The 24,957-nt window shown below is 37.5% G+C and overlaps 1 protein-coding gene across 4 annotated transcripts in view; it reads right to left on the bottom strand.

Moving 5' to 3' along the window:
• Nucleotides 1-510: 510 nt before the first annotated feature.
• Nucleotides 511-24,957, bottom strand: part of LOC149190438 (uncharacterized) — a 362,163-nt gene continuing 337,716 nt past the window's right edge. The window contains exon 5 of one of the 4 annotated variants that reach the window (XM_089412179.1): nt 511-765. The gene's annotated coding sequence lies outside the window, so the exon portion shown is untranslated. The remainder of the gene's footprint in view (nt 766-24,957) is intronic. The other 3 variants (XM_089412159.1, XM_089412170.1, XM_089412167.1) reach the window with 3 other exon arrangements.

Genomic DNA, 24,957 nt, shown 5'->3' with positions numbered 1-24,957 from the left:
AACCATCTTATATATCGTTAATTAATATTTCAATACACATCAAATATTTGTCTCTAAAAAATATAATTTTTAACAGTTGACATAAAAATACACATTTTGAGACTTTTTTGCTAAATTGACATGTCCAATAAACAATTCTATAAGAAACTTTTAACAAAAAATGGTTAAAAATAGCATTTTTTATGAATTTCATCTCAAAAATGGTTAAAAGTAGCATTTTTTATGAATTTCATGTCAAAAAATAATAATAATCACATATTTTTTCAAAAAATAGTGATTCACAAAAAATTTAAAGTGAAAACCACAAATACTTATTCTTCTCATAAAATATCAAAGTCAAAACATTACAAGTATAACTAATTAATAGTTACAAAAAATGAACATGATTTCCAAACATAACTTAAATTTAATCAATAATATCATGTAATCCATACTCTTCGTCTTCTAGAGTTTTATCATTGTCTTCTTCCATAACATTTTTTGCTTCAGTTTGCTCATTTTCCTCTTCTGATGGATCTTTGATGTATGTGAATCTCCCAATGTATGACTTTCTAATCATTCCATCTAATGGTGGTTGAGGTTCATTTTTTTTTTTTGCCACAAGTGATTCATTAAAATCTCCTTTCCTCAAACCAACTTCTTGCATTGATTTTGGAAGAAATTGAAGAGCATTAATTCTTTGCTGAATAAATTTGCATTGTACTGAATCTTTTTCAATGGAAATGCAATTTCTTCCTTTTTGTAGGCAACATGCTAGTGTTGTACCTAATCATCAAGTACAAAAGAAATAATGAAGTAAATTAGTATAATCACATAAAAGTTAAAAAATTAAATATTGAAATCCAATTTTATATAATAAAACTTACCTGAGCCTGAGAATAAATCTAAAACACAATCTCCTTCATTTGAACATAAATCTACAAGATAGTTAATCAATGACTGTGGTTTTTGATAAATGTTAACTATATCTCATTTTGCTTCTTTATCTTCATATGTTAGTTTTTTTACAATAGCATCATGAATCAATATTTGGCTATGACTCTTTCCATCTATTTGATTCAGAAGCATAGGCTTAAAGCTATCATCTCTAGTCCAACTTTCAACATGGATGAACTCGCAATTACTTATAATTGGTTGATCTTTGTGGTTAATAAGTTTGACTTTTGCATGTAACATGAAATAGTAAAAGCTCAATTAACTTATACATAAATGATTTTTTTAACATTAATCAAACATACAATTTCAACGCCTTACCATGTAAGATGCATCCTTGAGTTTTATTTTCCCTTGAAGCTTGTCAATAACATTGCAAATTGTGTGTTTAAATGAAATGTCACAAATCTCCGTAATGGTGATGTTGTGACTTCTACAAATCCCACAACCACTTTACTAAGAGCTTGATAAGTATAAGTGTCACTATCATATTCAATGTTTGGGATATTTAAACCATGAGGAATACCTGCAATAACTAGGGAATAATCCATTTTAGGTATGAGTTTTGCAATGTCTTCACAATCACGTTGTATTATTTGATATTGGATAGTCTCGAGCCCATTCCAAATGAAATGAGTAACATTGGGATCAATTTCAACATTACTAAGACATTGATTTCTCAGCCTTTCCATCTTAATTTTTTCAATAAAGCTTCTGAAACTATCTGATGCTTCATTTGCATCCTTCTTCATCTTTAATGAAATAAACATATATATATATATATATATATATATATATATATATATATATATATATATATATATATATATATATATATATATATATATATATATATATAAGTATAAGTTATAAAATAAAAATAGTATACACATGAATAAAAATGAATGTATAAATCAATATACCTTTTTAAATGCAAGATAAAAATATTTTAGTGTTGATGTAGAACTTGAATCTGGGTAGTTGCGTACAACATCATCCCAGTTATATTCATCCAACAACTTAACCATTTGTTCTTGTATTCTCATGTAAACCTTGTGACTGAATAAATAAAGTAAAAAATGTTTATATAATGATATGTATAAAAAGTACTACCAACAACATGTTATATTTAAAAGAAACTTATAATCTAGAAATAAGTAAAAATAATTCAACAAACTTACTTTTGAAGTTCCTCACACATTTCGTCCAATGATAATTCCCCTGACTTCACACGAAATAATATTGTTTTGACAATTTTTTCATCTTTCACTCATTGCAATGATCTCCAAGGTGTGATAGTCATATCTTATGGAAGGAGCTTCATTTCAGGACTTGATTTACTGTTGCTACATATCAAAAGTTTAGACAGTTTGACCTTTCGGTTTTTAATGTCAATGTTCTGCCACATGTCGAAAATCTCATTAATCAATTTCCATATCTCTCTAGTTCTAAATGATAACTGGAAAATGTTATCCATACCTCTGAATGTATCAGAATTTATTTTGCTATCTTTTGAATTGATTTTAACTCAATTTGATAACATATTTCTATACAACACTCCTTCTGAAAGGCTATATTAATCTTTGTTTTATCCCCACCACATTTTTCTTCAAATTCATTATGAATAGATCTAACATTTTGGATCAAATTCATAGACATCCTATACTCATTATCTATACTATGATCCCATGCTAATAACTTTGCTCCCATATATGTTAAACTAGCATAGATGATACATTTCATTGTTTCAAAACACCGGTTATTGGGATATTCCTCCATCAATTGCCTTTGAGCTTCTATAAAATGGTTCCCACCAAGTACATAATATTTATATTCAAAACATTTTGACTTATCAAATTCTTCTTTGTTGGGAACTTGAATTAGATCAACAAGAAGAACATAATCAACCACATGAACATATGGATTGTACCTCATCAATGTATACAAGTTGTGAACATGCAAGTGGGGTGGCTTTCTAATATGATATTTAAATTGTCCTTCATTTGGCTTATAGATTTGGTTGACATTAAGTTGAAATGTACGACCACCCTCATGTTGGGTGTGGAGCTTGATTATCTTTGTTATTCAAAAGTATTGTCAAATTGGACCTCATTTCATAATGTGGCGACAACGCTGCTTGTTTTTGCGCATTTCCAGGGGGTCCAGGGGGAACCGACGGCGATTCTTTAGAGCCCCCCCCCCCCCTTGGCAGGGGATCGGGGGCACTGCCCCCGAAGCTAAAAATAGATGTCAAATTTCCTTGTAAAATGTTGTGATTTCGTAGTCAATCTGGGCCATTCGTTAGGCAGAAATCTGACGGTAAAATTTATGTTTAACTTAGGGTTTTTTGCCCTAGAAGGAAACCCCTCGCTATATATGAGGGAATTGTATTGTGGCTATGGAGACATGTATTCTGAGCGAGAAAGAGAGAGGAGATTGTATGAGAGCGAAGAGGGAATTACAACAGATCTATTGTCGATTGTATCTCTTCATTTTTCTAGATAATATAAAAGGAAGGACTGGTTGTTTCTCCATGGACATAGCCCAAATTGAATAAACTGCGTATATCTGTGTCTCTCTTGTTTTATGTGTTTTCTGTGTTTATATTTCTACAATATTTTATGTGCTCCATTAATCTATAATATATAATTTTCTAACACCTCAATTAACTTTGTCTTCGTCAACTAATGTCGAATGGAATTTTGTTTTGTTTTAATAATGCCATCCTCTAAATCATCTCCTTATGTAATGATTTCCTAGCTTGTAATTTCGTAGTCAATTTGGGTCGTTCATTAGGCGGAAATATGACGGTAGAAGTTATGTTTAATTTAGGGTTTTTTTGCCCTAGAAGGCAACCCCTCGCTATATATGAGACAATTGTATTGTAGCTATGGAGACGTGTATTCCAAGCGAGAAAGAGAGAGGAGACTGTGTGAGAGTGAAGAGGGAATTACAGTGGATCTGTTGTAGGTTATATCTCTTCATTTTGTTGGATAATATAAAAGGAAGGACTGACTGTTTCTCTGTGGATGTAGCCCAAATTGGGTGAACCACATATATCTGTGTCTCTCTTGTATTATGTCTTTTTTGTGTTTATATTTCTGCAATATTGTGTGTTCCATTACTCTGTAATATACAATTTTCTAACACTTCAATTAACTTTGTCTTCGTCAACTGATGTCAAATGGCATTTTGTTTTGTTTTAATAATGTCATTCTCTACATCACCTCCTTATCTAATGATTTCCCAGCTTCCTTTTGAGTTTTCAATAAGATCTTCGCTGTTGGCCATGATTTTTTGAGAATTATCAACTTTTAATTTCTTCCTCCTCTTGGTTACCATATTTTCTTCCACATAAGCAATCTCTTCATCATCAACTAAAAGGGAGATAATCTTGGGAATTTTTGTTGTCTTTTATGACTCTTCTCCTTTCTAAAATCAGTTCTAATCTCATCCTCAGCAATGGAAACATATTCTTCATCTTCAGCTTCCTCATCTTCAAAAGTAACATGTTTGGCTTTGCTAGATTTATCCACTATAGGAATTATTTGTCGATTATTTGGATGTAGTCATGTAGCATCATGAAGTACTTTTTTTGCTTGTTTGTCATATCTTCTCCTGACCCTAAGTAGAAACTGCAACAACATTCATAATATCTCACTCTATAAAATAAATTCCTCCCAACATAATTGAAAGACCTCCAGTAAAATTATGTCAAACAAAATATAATATGTCAATAAAAGCTAAGTTATAAAAAATATAATAATATAGTTACAATAATGCAAAACACATAAATATAAATATAAATACAAATACTTACGATATTTTGTGCAATGCCATTTATGATTTTTTTACATATCCTTGTATAATCATTCGTCATGTCATACATCGACAATGCAAACTGATATCTAATCTTGTCATGTGACTTGGGAAGTTTTGTAAGTACATAAACAACATCAATATCCAACATCAAACATATGTGTATTACTTTTCCCAACACCTCATAACTTCCACCATCGTAAATCATACCAGCATATCGATATATCTGCAAATCTTCTTCGCCTTCTCTATCTTTCACAAACCATGCAAAATGTGTATGCTTCACTTCTTGTGATTTCTTCCAGTAAGAAACCAACTTATTTTCCTTTGAGGAGCCACTTGCTAGATTTTTAGTCATTAGCTCAGGTCGAGTTCGTTCAACAATATTTTTTTAGGATCCACCTCTAGTTTTAGATGATGTAACTATTGTCTTTGGTCCAAAAAGATTCACAGAAACATTCCTTGATGTAATTTTCCTACAATATATATATATATATATATATATATATATATATATATATATATAAGTTACAAAAAACCAATATCTTAAGTAAACAAACAAAACAAAATGAAATCTAAAACCAAAAAAACACCAGAATCATGCACAACAAACCCCAGGACAAGTGGGTTGTTAGCTTCATCCAAGGTACCAAAAAAAAAACCATTTCTTAAAAAAAAAAATTACATTTGCCCTTCAGCCCCCTGGCAAGCCAGGGGCCGATTCTCATAATCGACCCCCTGGAAGGGAGGGGGTCAATTCCCAGAATTAGCCCCATGCCTGCCAGGGGGTCACTGTGTCGTAGACGGGCGCACCCGGCAATGCCTGTGCTTACCCAAGGCACAACACACCCATGGTACCACGGATGTGTTGTGCCTTGGGCGTGCCTACCCACGGCACAGCGAGCATGCAGTGTGTGCATGACTACATGCCCATTGTGTCGCGAGTGGTAACGCCCACAGTCAGGTAGCTTGTGCCATGGGTGGACGCGCCCAGTCTTGGGCGTGCTAGCCCATGGCACATTGGGCGTGCAAGCGCCCATTGTGCCACGGGAAGGCATGCCCACAACTGAGAGCGCCCACCCAAGGAATAGGTTGTGCCTATGCCTTGGGCAAGCGCACCCTCCTGCATCACAACAGTCATGTAGGAGACCGCTATGACGCGGGTGTGCCTAGTCATATGTTGGCATTATGATGCATGTGGTGTACTTAATGGAAACCCACTTGTAGCAGAACAAGTATATGGAAACTAGATGAATCTACAAGACAGATTAGAGGTGACAGAATGATGGAACAAAGATGAATCTACAGGTCAGAGGTGACAGAATGATGGAAGAGAATAATGGTCAAAGGTTTGATACAGGGAGATTGTTAGTGTGTGTTTTCCTTGATATTTGATGAATGAACTAATTGATAAAAGTATAAACAAGATGTGACAAAATGCATGGTAGTTGTGTTTACAAATGTGACAAAATGCAGGGCAGTTCAAAGAAATCAGTTCAGAAGTGATGTATGATGGAAAATCACATTATAACAAGTCAATTCAGAGGTAACAGGGAAATGGTATAGAAGAATAGGATGTTGGAACAAAGGACTACAGATCAGAATCAAGAAGTTGAAGAAAAATGATGTTTTCAGGTATGTTAAGTTGTATACGCGGGTTCATTGTACAAAAAGAGTGTATACACACGGGTTCACTGTACAAAAAGAGTGTATACGTATACATGCACTTTCACAAGAGGAAAAAGCACCTATGGGATGAAAAAATAAGGAAATTAAGGTGAAAGAATACCAAGGGTCCATACCATGGTATTAGCCCACAATATTGAGCGGAATAATGGTTACTTGATCTCGTCCACAAATACCACAAGTTTTAAGTGTTGTTTTGGTCCGAGGTATTGAGAAAGGCTAAATCTATATAAGGAGGAGAAGGTCAAAGGGCTAAGTGCACAAGTAATTAATATCTTATGAAGAGTTAGCTCAAAATAAAATTTGCATGTTATGGGTTTCTTATACTTTGCTTGATCTGGACTAAGAATGCACTTGAGTGTTTGATGATGGATGAGATCTAATGATGGATCAGGATCATAATAACTTATCATTATGCGATTTGATAATGGATAGGCTAGATCTGAGTGCTAACAAATGTTTTTTGCTTTAAATGCTATGAGATGGGTATATCTGAAGTCTAGAATAGCCGCGACGTTATAAGTTTTTATTTGCAGATCTATATGTTGGTTCGCCTTGGTGAAGACGCGTATACACAATGGTTCGGCACTTCCAAGTAGCATATGCAAATGAAAAGCTTGTTGTTCAAGGATGACTAATCTATTTGATCATTGTTTTCGTTTTACTGTTGTTTGTCAATGATGTCTTCATTAGATCTAAAAGTAAAATTGATTATATAAGGATATTGAGTCTAGTTGATTGAGAAAGAAGGGTGATCCTTGCTGCTATTTGTTTAGAACTTTGTAATATGACAGTAGATCTTCAGAATGTCATTGGTTGATACAATTTTGATTCAAAAGTTTTATGATTCGGTGTTTTTAGAGGTATATGCAGGTTGGGTTAAAGGAAGCAGCGTATACATGCAGTATGGCTTCATTAAAGTAGCGTATATATTCTAACACATGATTTTAGAGGTTACAGTTGGTTCTGAATGATGATGCAGGTTTCTGGGTTCAGCACAGTGCTCTGGTGACAGTGATATGACTGTTCAGATTGACTAATTGTTGGTTGATGCAGTTATTATTATAGAGTTTGAGCTTCAAAGTTTCTAATGGGTCCAACGTGAAAATTTGATGAAAGGTGGTCTTCATTTTGTATTGTTGTGTACCAGGAGTATCCAGTCTGAAAATTTATGAAACATGGTCCATGGAGAATACTGAGGGTTGGAGCCTTCAATGAGAAAGTCAAAGCTTCTTGCTAGTAGTGGTTAGTAATTAAATCTGGTGGTTCGATCTCCCTTCCAGTAGCAGCTGGAAAACGAGTGAAGGTTGGAGCCTTCTATAGGTCAGCGCCTACGTACTGGTAAACATATCGGCTAGTACAAGAGCTAGGGGGTTGTAGCTCCCTTCCAGTAGAATCTAGAGAGCAAGAGAAGGTTGTATCCTTCTGCAGGTGGGTGCCTGTGTATTGGTATGAGTCTGCGCCAGTACAATATTGTAAATAGGTTTTCTTTATATTAAAATGAGACATAGACGACATCAACAGGTGGTTTTTCTCCTACATTGGGTTTCCACCTTAAATATTGGTGTTCATGTGTGTTGCTTACGTGTGATGGTTTATTATGTTATTACTACACATGGCTACTGTTTAATGTTTAATAAAGTACTAATGCATTGATTAAATATCAACATATGATGAATTAACTGAATCATAAGTTCATTGGATTCACCCCCCCTCAATATTTTTCCCAACAATTGGTATCAGACGGGTCCTTTGGCAGAAGCTTGATCGCTTGAAGGAGATTCGTAGTAACAATGGGAAAAAAGCAAAAGAATAAAGCACCTCAAAAGAAGAAGACAACTCAAAGGAACTGTGACAGTGGAAGAGACGATTGGTTATTATGTGAAAGAAACTCTTCAAATTCAGAATCACCTTGGAATGAAGATGAACAAGAAAAAGAATTATTAGGTACAAATTTTTTGTCCTCTAGTGATACATTTCTCTGTTCATTTGAAGATAATGAATGTGACAACGAAACAACTGAATTTTCTCTTATGGGTGAAAGAGAAAGAAATCAAATAGAGGCAGAATTTAAAAATCTCACAGACACAATTAGAGATCAAAAAGATCTAATTGATAAGAGGAAATGTGCCTACAAAAAAGAAGTTACCAGATTAAAAGCTCAGTTGGAGGAAGGAAACAAAGTGAGGAAGCAGTACAAGGAAAAGGAAGATCAATGTCAAAGGTTATAGGATGAAGTGACATCATTGAGAAATGAAGTAAATGAAAAGGATACAACAATCAATAAACTTATAGAAAGATCCAGTTACTATAAAAGTCTTGAAGCTGAGATAGTCTCTCTAAAAGAAGATCTTGAAAATCAAATAGGCAGAATGAAGAACTACCTCAAGAAGACGAAGAACAAGAAAATGAGATTCTCAAATTAAAACAACGAGTGGAAGAAGGAAGAAAAGATGAAGAAATAATGAAGAAACGGTATCTTGAAAAGGAAGAGCAATATCAGGTAGAGGTAAATATCCTAAAAGGTAAATTAGAAAAAAATGATAAAATTTTACGATTTCAAGATAGTACTAAGATTTTGGATGATATTCTTAGTAGTCAAAGGTCTCCTGCCATCAAATTTGGTCTTGGTTTTCATGAAACTGTTAAAGGTGAATATAGGTAACAAACTAAAGCAAGGAACTCTAATGCAAAATCTGAAATGCTCAAAAAGGAGATAAGAGGTCAACCCCATCAACAACCAAGGAAAGAAAGTCTTCAAAGAAAATCATTTACTCCTAACCATGGAAGTGTTAATCGATTCATTCCTCTGATGAATAATGTTGAATGTCTTATATGTCATAATTTTGGACATGTTGCAGCAAGATGCAGAAGTAGAATGGTTCAAGCTAATAACGTCACAGAAATATCATCAGCTTCCAGGTACTTTAAGGGATATTGTTTTTCTTGCAATATGTTTGGTCACAAAGCCATTGATTGCTTTAGAAGGAATATGAAACATATAAGATGCTATGCTTGTAACAAGTTTAGGCATATAGCAAAAGAATGCAAGAGCAAATTCCAGCCAACATACCAAAAGGAGCAAACATCATCACACTCCAAGGTATGGAAGAAGAAGGAATCACAGTTACAAAAATGTGGCATAACTCAATATACAGACAAAACAGACTTAGGAGGAACTGAAATTATGAAATTTCAATGTTCTAATTCACATACGCAGTTATCATGAATACAAGTCGCGTATATACGTGAGTTAGAAGTTGCACAGTCGCGTATATGTTGGTTTGATGTAGAAGCAGTAAGACATACTCAAGAAAAGGGGTCTGATATGGTTCCTTCAATTATCAATTATCCTTTCTGTTATGATTGATGATGATTACAGTCCGTTGATGATATGTAGAAGTGACTTTGACCCTCATAGGTTGTTGATGACTTGATGTATAACTAGTTGATGATGATGCATTTATGATCCTTACTGATATATGCAATGATCAGATCTGACAGTGAACAGTCGACACAGGTTCAGGGGGAAAATATGATATGCTTCTAATAATGCATTGTTGGCATTATGTTTAGAAGTCTTTGGTACTTATGTTGTTGAAGTGTTTAAAAGATACATCATGCTATGTTGCAGTCATGAGTTGCCTATGATGAAATATCAGATCATACTTATATTGGTTGAGCCACATAGTTGTTATTCAGATAAGATTTATGGATGATTGTGGATGACTCTTTTGAAATTGCATACAGTACATATGGTATGTTGCTTACATGGTGATCCTCGTAAGGACAAGGAGAAGAATAAAGCTTGAGTACACAACTTCATTATTTGATAAGTGTCATTTCTTTTATGTTGTTGTCATCATGCCTTCAAAGATGCATAAACTTCATATGGTGCAGTTATGGATGAGGATTCCTATAGTTCTTGGTTCTCACATGGTTGAGGATTGTTGTTGTTGATGGTATCAAGAAAGCTTGAAAATGAATATGAGCTCATGGTTTGCTAGATACATATTTCTATCTCTTTGATGGACACACATTATGCTGGATACATGGCTTATTACTTAAGTTGAATATTGATAAATATTGTTGGTTGGCCAAGAGAATGGTGTTATTGCAGGTCTCATGAAGACATAGCTATTTGGAGACATGGATATAATGATGATGACTTCTTACTTTATGATGATAGGTTTGATACTCACATATGTTGATTATCATGGTTGATGCTTATCAGATGTGGGATGTTCCCTAGTGATGATACATGGTTGATATATTGAGGGTTCTGGTGGAAAGGTCATGCAGTTCTTGATGATGATGTTATGATCATAGAAGATGACTATGGTGTTTTCACATACATATGATATGATGTGAATGATTTTGTGTTACTGCTTGGAGATATGACATATGCCTAGTTGATTCATGGAAGTTTATGATAAGGCTCTTTCCACTAAGGAAACAAAGAAAGTTGATCTTGATGAGATCAAGAGGATGAGTTGATATTTATATGTGGCATACTTTGTCACAGGTTGATGATATTTACATTGTCATATATTGGGAACTGATGATGTAAATATATAGGTTGTTGGTCTGGATGTCGCTGACATATGCTTATGCTGCATATCATATATGGTGTATGATAGTTGTTGATGACTATCATGGTCTTGTTTAGATCTTTGGTCTTTGTTATAAATGACATGTATATCATTTGATGTAAAGTTCATGTAAAGACTTATGATGTAATAATTGTCATATTCAGTCATGTATGGAATTTTCAGATCATGTCAAATATGTAATCCCACTTGGTTGAGTGGTTGAGTCATTTGGTATATCCCTACTTGGTTGGGAGATTGATGTATGTACGAGTCATTGGTAATGGGAAAGTCATACTCACATAGTTGAGTTATAGAGTCATGTTATTCTTTGTTGACACCTAATCATCAGGATTGGGTGAATAACCAAAATTGATGTAAATAAATAATAGATAATATGAATAGTCAATGGGAGATGAAATGAACAGTCTCTCCCTCATGTATATAATAAAGACCAACCTGAACGAATATCAACGAATTGTTTTTAGGAGTTACTGCCTGGTCTGACATGGTATCAGAACCAGCGCCATTTTTGGCTTCTATCTGCCATTGTAACTCCTTCTGCCATTTTTTAGAAATCTGTTCTGCATTTCCTACAGTGTGCCATATTCTTCTCTGCGTGATAATCTAGGTCTGCCCTCTGCATGATAATCCGGGTCTTCCCTCTGCGTGATAATCTGGGTAACGCTTGGTATACCCATCGAAGACCTGCTCCTCATTGCAATTATCTCTCATCCAACGTTCAGCTTGTTGTTTTCATGAACTTCTCTTTTGGGCTGCAATCGTTAATGGTCTAGTCGCTTGATTTATGGAGGAAGTGAACAAATAATGGCGTCAATCTATATTACGCTACATCATAACTATTCATTCCTTTGCAACAATTTGAAAAGAATGCACTCTGAAATGTTCTGGTCTCTATGCCAATGTGGGGGAATGAGAAGATAGGGGAACCATTTGCCAGTCTTCGTTGCCTCTCTTCACTGTATTGCTCCTATAGTGCTGCTAGCGTTCCATTGCCAGACCTCCGTTGTCAAACCTCACGCTGCTCCCAACAATACGCATTGGTAATACGTAGACCTCCCCTCCTCTCTACTACCATACACAAGTTTTTCATTACCTTGAAGAAGTTCTGGTATTACACTGCCCCAGGGCTGTCTGTCCATTTGAATAATTAAATTCCGTGTTAATTGAATAATGGTGGTTGTTCATTGAATAATGAGTTGTTTCTTGGTGCGTGAGCATGGATATATCTCCTCGTGTGGTTATTTATATATGTGAATTGGTTTGAGCACTGAATGTTGCCTAACGTTGAGACAATGGTCAGCACCATCGGTTCAGAGAGGACCACATAACAACTCACGAGTTGTCAAGCACTAAACACCTGTCTGTTTGCATAACATAAAGAATCTTTATGTGGGTCAAAATTGCTGTGTGTTGGAGCTTCATCTGTCTCGTTATCTATATCTCACCTGCCTCGGCTTCATCATCTTTTCATTCGCCTGTCTGTGGTCAATGAAACTGTGACTTAATTGCTGCATTGAAACACTGCATTTGGTTCCCACGTTGTACCCACATACCACCATTAATTTCCTTTGTAAATACGTTGCGTTTGCAACTTCTCCCTCCATACGCTGCTCCATTCTGGTTTTATGGGGTTTTGAACAAAAACTCTAAGCTACAGGAGTCCTTTAAAGCCATGCTGGAAGATGATTTTTTTTACTAGAACTGCATTTTTATCAGTAATGCATTTTTTACCAAAACTGCATTCTTGATCAGAATTGCACTTTTTTTTCTTAAGAATATTGCTATTACAGTGTAGAAGTGAAAATATTTTATAGATTGGCAGCAGAAGTATTTTTTACAGCACTCAGATTTTACAATGCATTCAATCATATCCATTGTGGGAATAGTTCTCACTGCCAAGGAGAACTATCCTGAGTGGTCCCGGATGATAAAACACACCCTCATTTTCAATGAGTTGTGGAAAGGAGTGTGTATTGGAGACAGAGACAAAGAACCAGAACAACCTACCTCAGACAAAGGGTTCGCCATTTGGGAAAATAAGAACAACAAAGCCTATGAATTAATTGCAGCATCTGTAAGTGAAGAGGTGAGTTGCCATATTTCGCCATTTTCAACTGCTTTCGAAGCCTTACAAAAGCTTAAAGAACTCTATGACTCACATTCTGCACTTGAAGTTGTTCAACTCATGATTAAACTCTTCACTCTTGAATTACAAAATAATGATCTTCTTGCTCTTGCATCCGAAGTAAAATCTATTTTGCATGATATCAAAGCAACTAAGGTTGAATTGGATATTCCTCTTGTCGCTTTTCTCAAGGCACTCTATCCTACTTACTCCAATTATCTTGAGTCATTGCAAGCAAATGGAAATCTCAAAGATATTACCTTTGACTCTCTTGTGAAAAAATTTGTTGAAAGAGAGAAAACTTTTGGAAAGACGACATCCCCTGAATCTTCTGAAGAGGCTATGTGCCTTTCTTATAAAGAAAAGAATCTTACCCAAGATTCTTCCAGAGGAAGAGGTGGTCGAAGAGGAAGAGGAAGATATTTCAGAGGCAGAGAGGGCAGACACTCTCAAGGAGAAAAGTCAGAATTGCACTGCATACGCTGCAAAAGAAATGGATCACATGATGCCTCCACATGTAAGTTACCTTGGGACAAAATTGAGCAGTGAAGAAACCAACCCAAAGGTAAAACTAATGACACAGACAAAGGTAAAGCACCTGAATCTGCTCATTATGTTATGGCAAAATGTAATATCGGAGTAAATGAAGATTTATTTAATGCTTCACTTGCTTCTTGGAAAAATGATTGGTCGCTTGATTCAGGAGCAACTTGCCACATGACTCGTAGAAAATATTTTTTTGAAGAATTCACTGACAATGTTGATGGAGCAGTATACAATGCAAACCAATCAAAAATCAAGCCATCAAGGCTTGGCACAATCAGGCTCAAATTGCCTGGTCTTCCAGACTTTCTTTTGCATCATGTTCTATATCTCCCACAGCTTAAGAGAAACTTCTTGTCCTTGGTCCACATCCGCCAGCAATGTCACTCAATTCATATGTTTGATGGAAAGCTTGAGGTGAGAAAAGCATCTAACCACTCACTTGTCATGAGGGGAATAGAAGAAGAAAGGCTTCTCAAGTTGCAAGGTACCTCTGCTCGTGCACAACATTTCTCATACAATTCTCATTATGAAGAAGGTACACTTCCATCAAGTTTATTATGGCATGCTAGATTTGGACATTTGAACTATGACAGCCTCCGCTTGTTGAAGAAAAATGGTGTTGCTGGTTTGCCTACAATTCCTAGGAAACTTAAGCAATGTGATGCTTGCATTCTAGGAAAGCATAGAAAACAGTGTTATCATGATTCACATTCAAGAGCACATAGAAAAATCGAACTCATTCATTCAAATTTATGTGGTCCAAAACCTATTCCTTCTGCAAATAGAAATAAATATATGATGACATTTATTGATGACTACACCAGAATGTGTTGTGTTTATTTATTGAAGAACAAATCTGATGCTTTTCAAACATTCAAGAACTTTCATAAATGGATTGAAAATGATGCACAATCTCATATTGGCTCTATTCGCACTGATAATGGAAAAGAATACACTTCAAATGAATTTGAAAACTATCTTTACCAACATGGGATCAAACATCAAACGATTGTGCCTTATAATCCCCAACAAAACGGTGTAGCTGAAAGAATGAATAGGACAATCTTAAATATGGTGCGCTCCATGTTGTTTTTCAAAAATGTAAAATTGATGCTGCTGATATAGTTCTATGTGTTGTATATATAAAGAATAGATGTCCATCTAATGCTATCAGAAACAAGACTCCCTATGAAATGTGGTATGGGCACATTCCTTCGGTAAAGCATCTCAGGGTCTTTGGCTCCACCTGTTATGCCTTGATACCAAAGGTACATAGAAACAAACTTGGTGCAAGAAGTTGTAAGTGTATCTTCCTGGGGTATTCAAACACCTCCAAAGCATATCGTCTTTATGATGAAGTCAATAAAAAGTTTGTTGTATCCATAGATGTAATCTTTCTTGAAACATCCAAAACTGACAATGTTGTTGAGCGGCAACTTGATCGATTGGATAGATTTGCAAATGCAAAATCATTTCAAGAATTTGATAATCAGATTCCACATCTTGAAGGGGGGGATTCCTATACTAGATCAACCTGTGGAATCTTCTTCTGAAGCACTCTCTCCCTCGCATGAAACTCCAACAATGGATGATGCTTTAAGTGATGTGATTGATAGAATTGGGAGACTCAATCTTGATTTAGTCCCAACTCAATCAACGGAGCAGCCTGGACCATCTTAGAAAGGTCCCCCAAAGTAGTTGACAACGACACTTGAAAGTGTTCATCCTGACGAGGTTGGAAAGACAGGAACTAGAAATTCAAAACGAAAAAAATGGAAGTGATGTAGATGACTCTGATTCACCCGTTGATATGGATGTTTCTTATGATTGTGAATTGAATTTGTCTACAGATTTCGAACCAACTTCCTTCAAAGAAGCTGCTTCTCATGATGAATGGAAAGAATCAATCCAAAAGGAGTATGATGCCCTAATAAAGAATGGCACTTGGAAGCTGGTTGATCCTCCATTAGGAACCAAACCAATTGGCTGCAAGTGGGTCTACAAGAACAAGTATAAAGCTGATGGCTCACTTGACAAGCACAAATCTAGGCTTGTGGCAAAAGGTTTTTCATAGAAGGAAGGGGTATGAGGAGACTTTCCCCCACAACAAAATGGGCTACCATCCGGACACTCTTTTCCCTAGCAGCTCAGAACGATTGGAAAGTCCATCAAATGGATGTAAAAACTGCTTTCTTGAATGGAGATCTAAAAGAGAATGTTTTTATGTCCCAGCCTGAAGGATTTGCTGTGAAAGGACATGAACATAAAGTATGCAAACTTGTGAAATCCTTGTATGGCCTCAAACAAGCACCACGAGCCTGGTATGAAAAACTAACTGAGCATCTTCTGAAACTCAATTTCAAATATTATGATCTTGATGATGCAACTTTATTTGTCAAGAAAGTTGGTAAAATAGTTGTATATCTTGTGGTATATGTAGATGATCTTTTGATGGCAGGGAACAATGAAAGCTACATTGCATCCATAAAGAAGGAATTGAGGAAAGGTTTTGAAATGACTGATTTGAGCTATGCTCATTACTATCTTGGTATTGAAGTAACTCAACATCCGAAGTCGATATTTCTTTCACAAAATAAGTACATTGGAGATCTGTTGAACAAGTTTGGCATGACAGAATGCAATCCTCTTACTACTCCAATGGAACAAAACTTAAAGCTCACATCCATTAAAGGAAAAGAATTTGAGGATGCAAGAAAGTATAGACAGCTTGTAGGAAGTTTCAACTACCTAACTACTACCAGACCAAACATTTCGTTTGTTGTTGGAACCCTCTCCAGGTTTATGCAAAAGCCTTGTGAGGGACATTGGTCTGCTGCAAAAAGAGTTCTAAGGTACTTGAAGGGAACTCAAGACTTTGGAATCAAGTATACACAGGTGGACGATTTCAGCTTGATTGGATACGCTGATTCAGACTTCGATGGAGACAAAGAAACTGGGGTATCTAGTTCAGGATATGTTGTGAGTCTTGGATCAAGAGCTGTCTCCTGGAGATCACGCAAACAATCAGTTCCAGCAGATTCCACAACAGAAACAGAATATGTGGCAGTAGTTGAGGCAACAAAAGAAATTGTGTGGCTCAGGAAAATTCTTGAATATTTGCAGGTAAAATAAGTAAAATCAACTCCACTCATGATTAAAAATACCTCAGCAATAAAATTGGCCAAGAACCCAAAGTTCCATGATCGAATGAAGCACATCAATACTAAATATCATCTGATTGAGGCCAAAACAATCCATCTCTGCCATTGTTCCATTAATGAGCAAATTACAGACATCTTCACCAAAGCGCTTGGAAGAGAAAAGCTTGAAAGATTCAGAACGATGCTTGGACTCACCAACATCCCTTCAGATTAAGGGGGGGAATGTTGACACCTAATCATCAGGATTGGGTGAATAACTGAAATTGATGTAAATAAATAATAGAGAATATGAATAGTCACTGGGAGATGAAATGAACAGTCTCTCCCTCATGTATATAATAAAGACCAACCTGAATGAATATCAATGAATTGTTTTTGAGGAGTTACTGCTTGGTCTGACATTGTTTTGGAAAATATTTTTACAGACTCTACATATGCTCACGAGGAGCATGGATGGTATAGTGCATCTCAGCATGTACAAAGGGGGGGTTTAATCAGAGAATTCAACATGTACCTAGGGCGAGCATGATCAATGTTCATATTCAGTTGTTCAGATATGGAAGTCTTTCATTTAAACTTGGCCAGTCAGCGCTTTGCCCTTGATGTCAAAGGGGGAGAGTAGCTTGGTGTTTGGAAAGTGGTGTTTGGAGAGTAGCTTGATGTTATTTACAGGTTGTGGTGAGCAAACACCAAAGTGGTTTCCATCAAGTCCAATGGGGCACATTGTTGGCATTATGATCCATGTGTTGTGCTTGATGGAAACCCACTTGTAGCAGAACAAGTATATGGCAACTAGATGAATCTACAAGACAGATCAGAGGTGACAGAATGATGGAACAAAGATGAATCTACAGGTCAGAGGTGATAGAATGATGGAAGAGAATAATGGTCAAAGGTTTGATACAGGGAGATTGTTAGTGTGTGTTGTCCTTGATATTTGATGAATGAACTAATTGATAAAAGTATAAACAGGATGTGACAAAATGCATAGTAGTTGTGTTTACAAATGTGACAAAATGCAGGGTAGTTCAGAGAAATCAATTCAGAAGTGATGTATGATGGAAAATCACATTATAACAGGTCAATTCAAAGGTAACAAGGCAATGGTATCGTGAACCTGCATAGAACAAAGGTTAAGTTGTATACGTGGGTTCATTGTACAAAAGGAGCGTATACACACGGGTTCACTGTACAAAAAGAGTGTATACGTATGCACACACTTTCACAAGAGGAAAAACACGTATGGGATGAAAAATTAAGGAAATTAAGGTGAAAGAATACCAAGGGTCCATACCAAGGTATTAGCCCACAATATTCAGTGGAATAACAGTTACTTGATCCCGTCCACAAATACCATAGGTTCTAAGTGTTGTTTTGCTCCGAGGTATTGAGAAAGGCTAAATCTATATAAAGAGGAGAATATCAAAGGGTTAAGTGCACAAGTAATGAATATCTTATGAAGAGTTAGATCAAATGCATTATGATACTTTGCTTGATCTGGAATAAGTATGCACTTGAGTGTTTGATGATGGATGTGATCTAATGAAGGATGAGGATCATAATGACTTATCATTATGCGATATGATAATGGATAGGCTAGATTTGAGTGCTAACAAATGTTTTGTGCTTTAAATGCTATGATATGGGTATATCCGAAGTTTGGAATAGCTGCGAAGTTATAAGTTTTTATTTGCAAATCTATACATTGGTTCATCTTGGTGAAGACACATATACAAGTTGGTTCGACACTTCCAAGTAGCTTATGCAGAAGAAAAGCTTGCTGTTCAGGGATCACTGATCTATCTGATCATTGTTGTTGTTTTACTGATGTTTGTTAATGATGTCTTCATTAGATCTAAAAGTAAAATTGATTGTATAAGGAGATTGAGTCTGGTTGATTGATTGATTGAGAAAGAAGGGTGATCCTTGCTACTCTCTGTTTAGAAATCTGTAATATGACAGTAGATCTTCAGAATGTCAGCGGTTGGTAGAGTTTTGATTCAAAAGTTTTATGATTCAGTATTTTTAGAGGTATATGCGGGTTGCGTTAAAGGAAGTAGCGTATACATGTAGTATGGCTTCATTAAAGTAGTGTATACATTCTGACACATGATTTTTTAGGTTACAGTTGGTTCTGAATGATGATGCAGGTTTTCGAGTTCAACACAGTGTTCTAGTGACAGTGATCTGACTGTTCAAATTGACTAATTGTTGGTTGATGTAGTTATTATTATAGAGTTTGAGCTTCAAATTTTATGATGGGTCCAACGTGAAAATTTGATGAAATGTGGCCTTCATATTGTATTATTGTGCACCAGGAGTATCCAATCTGAAAATGTATGAAACGTGGTCCCTAGAGGATACTGAGGGTTGGAGCCTTCAGTGAGGATGTCAAAGCTTCCTACCAATAATGGCTAGTGATTAGATTAGGGGATTGGAGCTCCCTTCCAGTAGCATCTAGAGAACGAGTGAAGGTTGGAGCCTTTTGTAGTTCGGTGCCTATGTACTAGTAAACATATCGGCTAGTACAAGATCTAGCGGGTTGTAGCTCTCTTCTAGTAGACGTTGGAGAACGAGAGAATGTTGTAGCCTTCTGTAGGTGGATTCCTGCATACTGGTATGAGTCTGCACCAGTACAAGATTGTAAACAAGTTTTTCTTATATTAAAATAAGACAGAGATGACAACATCGGGTGGTTTTTCTCCCGCATTGGGTTTCCACCTTAAATCTTGGTGTTCATGTGTGTTGCTTATGTGTGATGGTTTATTCTATTATTACTGCACATGGTTACTGTTTAATGTTTAATAAAGTACTGATGCACTGATTAAAGATCAACATATGATGAATTAATTGAATCATAAGTTCACTGGATATACGATGGTTGCTGTAAGAACAGTTGTGCGGACACACAAGTTCCCTTCACTGAACTAGCGTATATAAATCTGATGATAAAATGAAAAAGTTATTGATTTGTAAATATTGATTCACCCCTTCCCCCCTCTCAGTGTTTTTCCCAACGTCATGCGTATGTCGGCGGCACAGCGAGTGTGCCTACCCACTGTGCCACAGGCGAGCATGCCAACAATCGGCCGCACCCGCCCAAGGCACAGGGGGCGTGCTCGTCCGTGGGAATTCCTGCTCACAGCACAACGCCCCCCTGGCCTCGCCTGCCAGGGGTCGATTCCCAGAATTGGGCACCGGCAGGCCAGGACTGTTAGGAGCCCATTCCCGAAATCGACCCCATGGCAAGCAGGGGTTGATTTTGAGAATCAACGCCCTGGCAAGAAGTGGGTCGATTCTGAGAACTGAACCCTGGCAGGCCAGGGGGCAATTCTCAAAATCAGATCCCCTGACCTGCTAGTGGATTCGATTCTCCGAATCAGCCCCCTGGCTTGCCAGGGGCCAATTCTCATCATTGTCCCTTAATTCCGAGAATCGTCCCCTGGTAGGCCAAGGGGATGATTCTTAGAGTCAACCCCCTAGCTTTTCAGGGGTCAATTCCCATAATCAGCGCTCGGTAGGCTAGGGGAGTAGATTCTCATAATCGTACCCCTAGCAGGCAGGGGCTGATTCTTAAAATCGGCCCCTTAGCAAGCAGGGGTTAATTCTTAAAATAGGCCCCCTCCCTACTGGGGGGTCGTTGTGCCACCAATGGGTGCGCCCACCCAGGGCACATTGGCCGCTTGCCTGCCAAAGGGTCGATTCAGAGAATCAACCCCTATTAGGCTAGGGGGTCAATTCTCAGAATCGACCCCCTACTTGCCAAGGGGCCGACCCGAGGCACATTGACCGCATGCCTGCCAAAGGGTCGATTCAGAGAATCAACCCCTATTAGGCCATCCCCTTCCTGCCAAGGGGCCGATTCTGAGAATCAGCCCCTAGTAGGCCAACGAGTCAATTCTCAGAATTGGAACCCTAGCTTGCTAGGGGCAGATTCTCAGAATCAGCCCCTGGTAGGCTAGGGGGTCGATTCTCATAATCGGCCCCTAGCTGAGAATTGGGCCCTTGCCTGCTAAGGATTTGATGTGCAGACCCCTTGGCCTTCTAGGGGTCAATTCTCCGAATCAACCCTTGTAGGCTAGGGAATCGGCCCCTGGCTTATAATCGGGCCCTAAGGGTTCGATGTGCTGTCAGTGGGTGTGCCCACAACACAACGGGCATGTCGGGCTACACACCCATTTTGTCGTGGGCGGGCACGCCCACGACCGAGCCTGATTTCCCCCTCCCTGCAAGGGGGGCGTTGTGTCACTGGTGGGCACACCTTCTCGGGCCACAACAACCCCCTAGCAAGGAGGGGGTCCCCCTAGCCTGCTAGGGACCTCAGAATCGACCCACTGGAAGGCAAGGGTTGATTCTCAAAAGGGGGTCGTTGTGCCCCAGGCAAGTACACCCATCAGCAACACAGCAGCCTCCTAGCAGGCAAGGGGTTGATTCTTATAATCAACCCCCTACTTGCTAGGGGGTCGATTCTCAGAATCAGCCCCTGGCAGGCCAGGGGGTTAGCTGGCCTACCAGGGGGTCAGCTGGCCTACCAGGGACTGATTCCTGGAATCAACCCCTTGCTTACCCGGGGTCGTTGTGCCACCAGTGGGACTACCCGCTCAGGGCACAGGGCCCTTGCCTACCAGGGGTCCGCCAGTGGGCACGTCCCCCCGGGGCATAGGACTCTTGTGCCTTAGGCGAGCGCACTCAACCATGGGCGTGCTCGCCCATTGTGCCACGGGTGGGCATGTCCATGTCCGAGCACACTCGCCCAAGTCACAAGAGGGCATGTCCCTTCCTGTGCCTTAAGCAACCGTGCCCGGCCATGGGCATGCCTGCCTGCACGTGCGTTGTGCCACGGGAAGGCGTGCCCGACCATGGGCATGCCCGCACGTAGCATAGCAAGTGTGCTTCCATGCCCACTGTGCATCTGGTGGAGACGCCCACGGCCAGGCGCGCCCACCCAAGGCACAGGTCCTATGCCCTGGCCGGGCACAGCAGGCGTGCTTGCACGCCCACTGTGCATCTGGCGAAGATGCCCACGGCCAGGCATGCCCACCCAAGGCATAAGCCTTGTGCCTTGGGCGGGTGTGCCCGCTCATGGCACAACAATCGTGCCTGGCATGCCCATTGTGCCGCGGGCAGGAACGCCCATGGCCAGACCTGTCGCGCACACCAGTGACACAGCGGCCCCCTGCCTGCCAGAGGGTCATTGGGCAAGCCTAGCCCATGTCAATTTTTTTTTTTGAGAAGGAACCTATGTTAACTAAATGTTAATTTTTTTTTAATAGAATGGGTTTTTTGTTTGGTATCCTGCATGAACATAACAACCCAGCTGAAATGTAAATACTAGTAAACCTATGGAGATTTAAGACCAGCACTCGATGGGATTTGAACTTAAGTCTACCTAGTTTCAAAATTTTCCTAAATTTTGAATTAATAAATTGAGTTGCTCCCCAAGAAAAGAAAATAAATTTAAAAAAAGAAAATGATTTGTCAACATCTAACAAACTATTTTCCCGAAATTCCTCATTGAATGGTCGAAATAAAAGGGAAACTAACCTTTGAAATGTGATAATCTCCCGTTGAATGTGTTGTTGATGACAATGTAGCTACTCCACAAAATCGCTCCAAGATTTTTAACGAAACCTCGAGAAGTCTTGATGTGATGTGAGGAATAGTGATAACGAAATTTATTATATAGTGGAAATTATGGAATTGTTTTATCGCTTCTTGAATGTGGTATATATATATATATATATATGATGATACATTAATTTATGTGACATGTGGGATAAAAATATAATAAAAATTAAAAAAAAAATCAATTGTCTAGTAAATGTTATATAATTTAAGTAAAATATCAAATTTAATTTTGAAGGAATGTATTAAACAAATTTTTTTGGAAATTTTGAATGGAAATTAGAGTCAAAATTTTCTCTTAATTTTGGAGGGAAATGCTTCAAACGAAATTGTTGAAGGAAAATTTTTTGGACGGAAATTTTCATTCTTTAAGCTATATATTATCATTAGGAGAGAGTGCATTTGTATCATTCAACCTCTTCTGTTTGAAATTCATGGATTCTTCTGATAGTGAAGTTTCACTTTGTGAAGCATCAACATCTTCGTCGCGTAACAACTCTATTCATATTGATGAATATAATGAAAATTATTTCACTATGAATAGAGAGTCAAATCTTCCACTTAGTCTTAATCCTAAGGACTATGAGAGCAGCACCAACGAAGGGTAGGATGAATAATTTCAAATAAATAGTCACATTTTCCACTTAGTCCTAATCCTATGGACTATGAGAACAACAGTGATGAAGGCCAGGATGAAGAATTTCCAATAAATCGAGAGTCACATTTTCCACTTAGTTCTAATCCTAAGGACTATGAGAGCAGTAGTGACGAAGGGCAAGATGAAGAATTTCCAGTAAATAGAGAGTCACATTTTCCACTTAGTCCTAATCCTAAGGACTATGAGAGCTATAGTAACGAAGGGCGAGATAAATAATTTTCAATAAATAGAGAGTCACATTTTCCACTTAGTCCTAATCATAAGGCCTATGAGAGTAGCAGTGACGAAGGGTAGGATGAAGAATTTCTAGTAAATAAAGAGTCATATTTTTCACATAGTCTTAATCCTAAGGATTATGAGAGCAGCACTGACAACGCACAGGATGAAGAATTTCCAGTAAATAAAGATTCATATTTTTCACGTAGTCTTAATCCTAAGAACTATGAGAGCAGCATTGACAACGCACAAGATGAAGAATATCCAGTAAATAAAGAATCAAATTTTCCATTTAGTCCTAATTCTAAGGACTATGAGGGTAGCACTGGCGAAGGGCAAGATCAAGATGATGAAGAATATCCTCCAAGTTAGTATTTCAAAAGCACAGATGATGGTAGTGAAAAATTTCCTGCAACTGAGGATGGTAATGAATATTTTTCAAACAATGATGGTGATGAATTTCCTAACTATGTTCAAAATTATCATAGTGATGATAATATTCCTCCTAATGATGATGAAAATGCTTATACAGATGATGATGAAATGATGGAGACATTTCCAGCAAATATTGTATCTAGGAGTAGGAGTAAACCTTTTTGTATCAATCCAAGATGTTCTAGTTATACAAGGGGTAGAGCAGAATATCTCATGAAAAGAAGCTCTAGCAGTGATCTCATTTCAATTGAATGTTGTCAAAAGGATTGCTTGAAACATATGGATTTCAAGTTTTCATTGGAGAAAAGGAAGAGATATTGTCAATGAATAAAAGCATGCAAAATTCATATTTAGTGGGGTGAATGCAATCTAGATTTTCAGGTTATGATTATCGTATTGGGTCTTTATTTATTTGTAGAAAGGATTTCAAAATGTCTCATTCAATTGGTATTTTTGTCTGTCAAGAATCCAAGAAAATTTGGAAAGAGATCTCACATTTTATTCAGAAGTACATCGTAAATGAGAGGTTGGGCCATTAGCAAATACTGCAATGTGATGGATGAAAGACTTATTTTCAAATCATGGAGAGTTTGTGCCAAATAGAGACACAATACATATTCCATATAATTTCTCAAGACAATAAATCTACAAATTATACAAAGAATATGCAGAAGGTGTTGAGGGAAATGGTCGTTTTATTACATATCAATATTTTGTGAAGATATGGAAGAAAGCATTCAACAATGTTTGTATTCCTAAGAAGACAAGGATAGGGGTTTGCAGTACATGTGCTTCTCTTAAATAAAAAAGGGATAAATGTCAAGGGGCAGAAAGAGGTAAACATTAGTAACATTATTTTCTTAAATTTTATAGTCATCAACTATGAAAACGTATTATTAATAGCTTTTTTTATGTTATGTGTAGATTCCATTGTCAAAGCACTTCAAGAGCATCTCAAACCGCAAACAAGTGAAAGGAAAAAGTTGTACAAGCATCAAAAGAAGTGTTATAATAATCCAAATAAATATTTGGGTTTGATAATTGATGGTATGGACCAGAAGAAAACACTTCTACCACATTTTGTTCACACACCCAAAAATTTACAAGAGGAAAATTTTATTCAATTTCACTTGGTCGGTC

The sequence above is a fragment of the Pinus tabuliformis genome, chromosome 3_1, assembly GCF_031772625.1.
Source record: "Pinus tabuliformis cultivar Carrire ecotype Pingquan chromosome 3_1, CPIR1, whole genome shotgun sequence".
NCBI lineage: Eukaryota > Viridiplantae > Streptophyta > Pinopsida > Pinales > Pinaceae > Pinus > Pinus tabuliformis.
The sequence above is the reverse complement of the archived record's forward strand: the minus strand, read 5'-3'. Positions and strand labels throughout refer to the sequence as shown.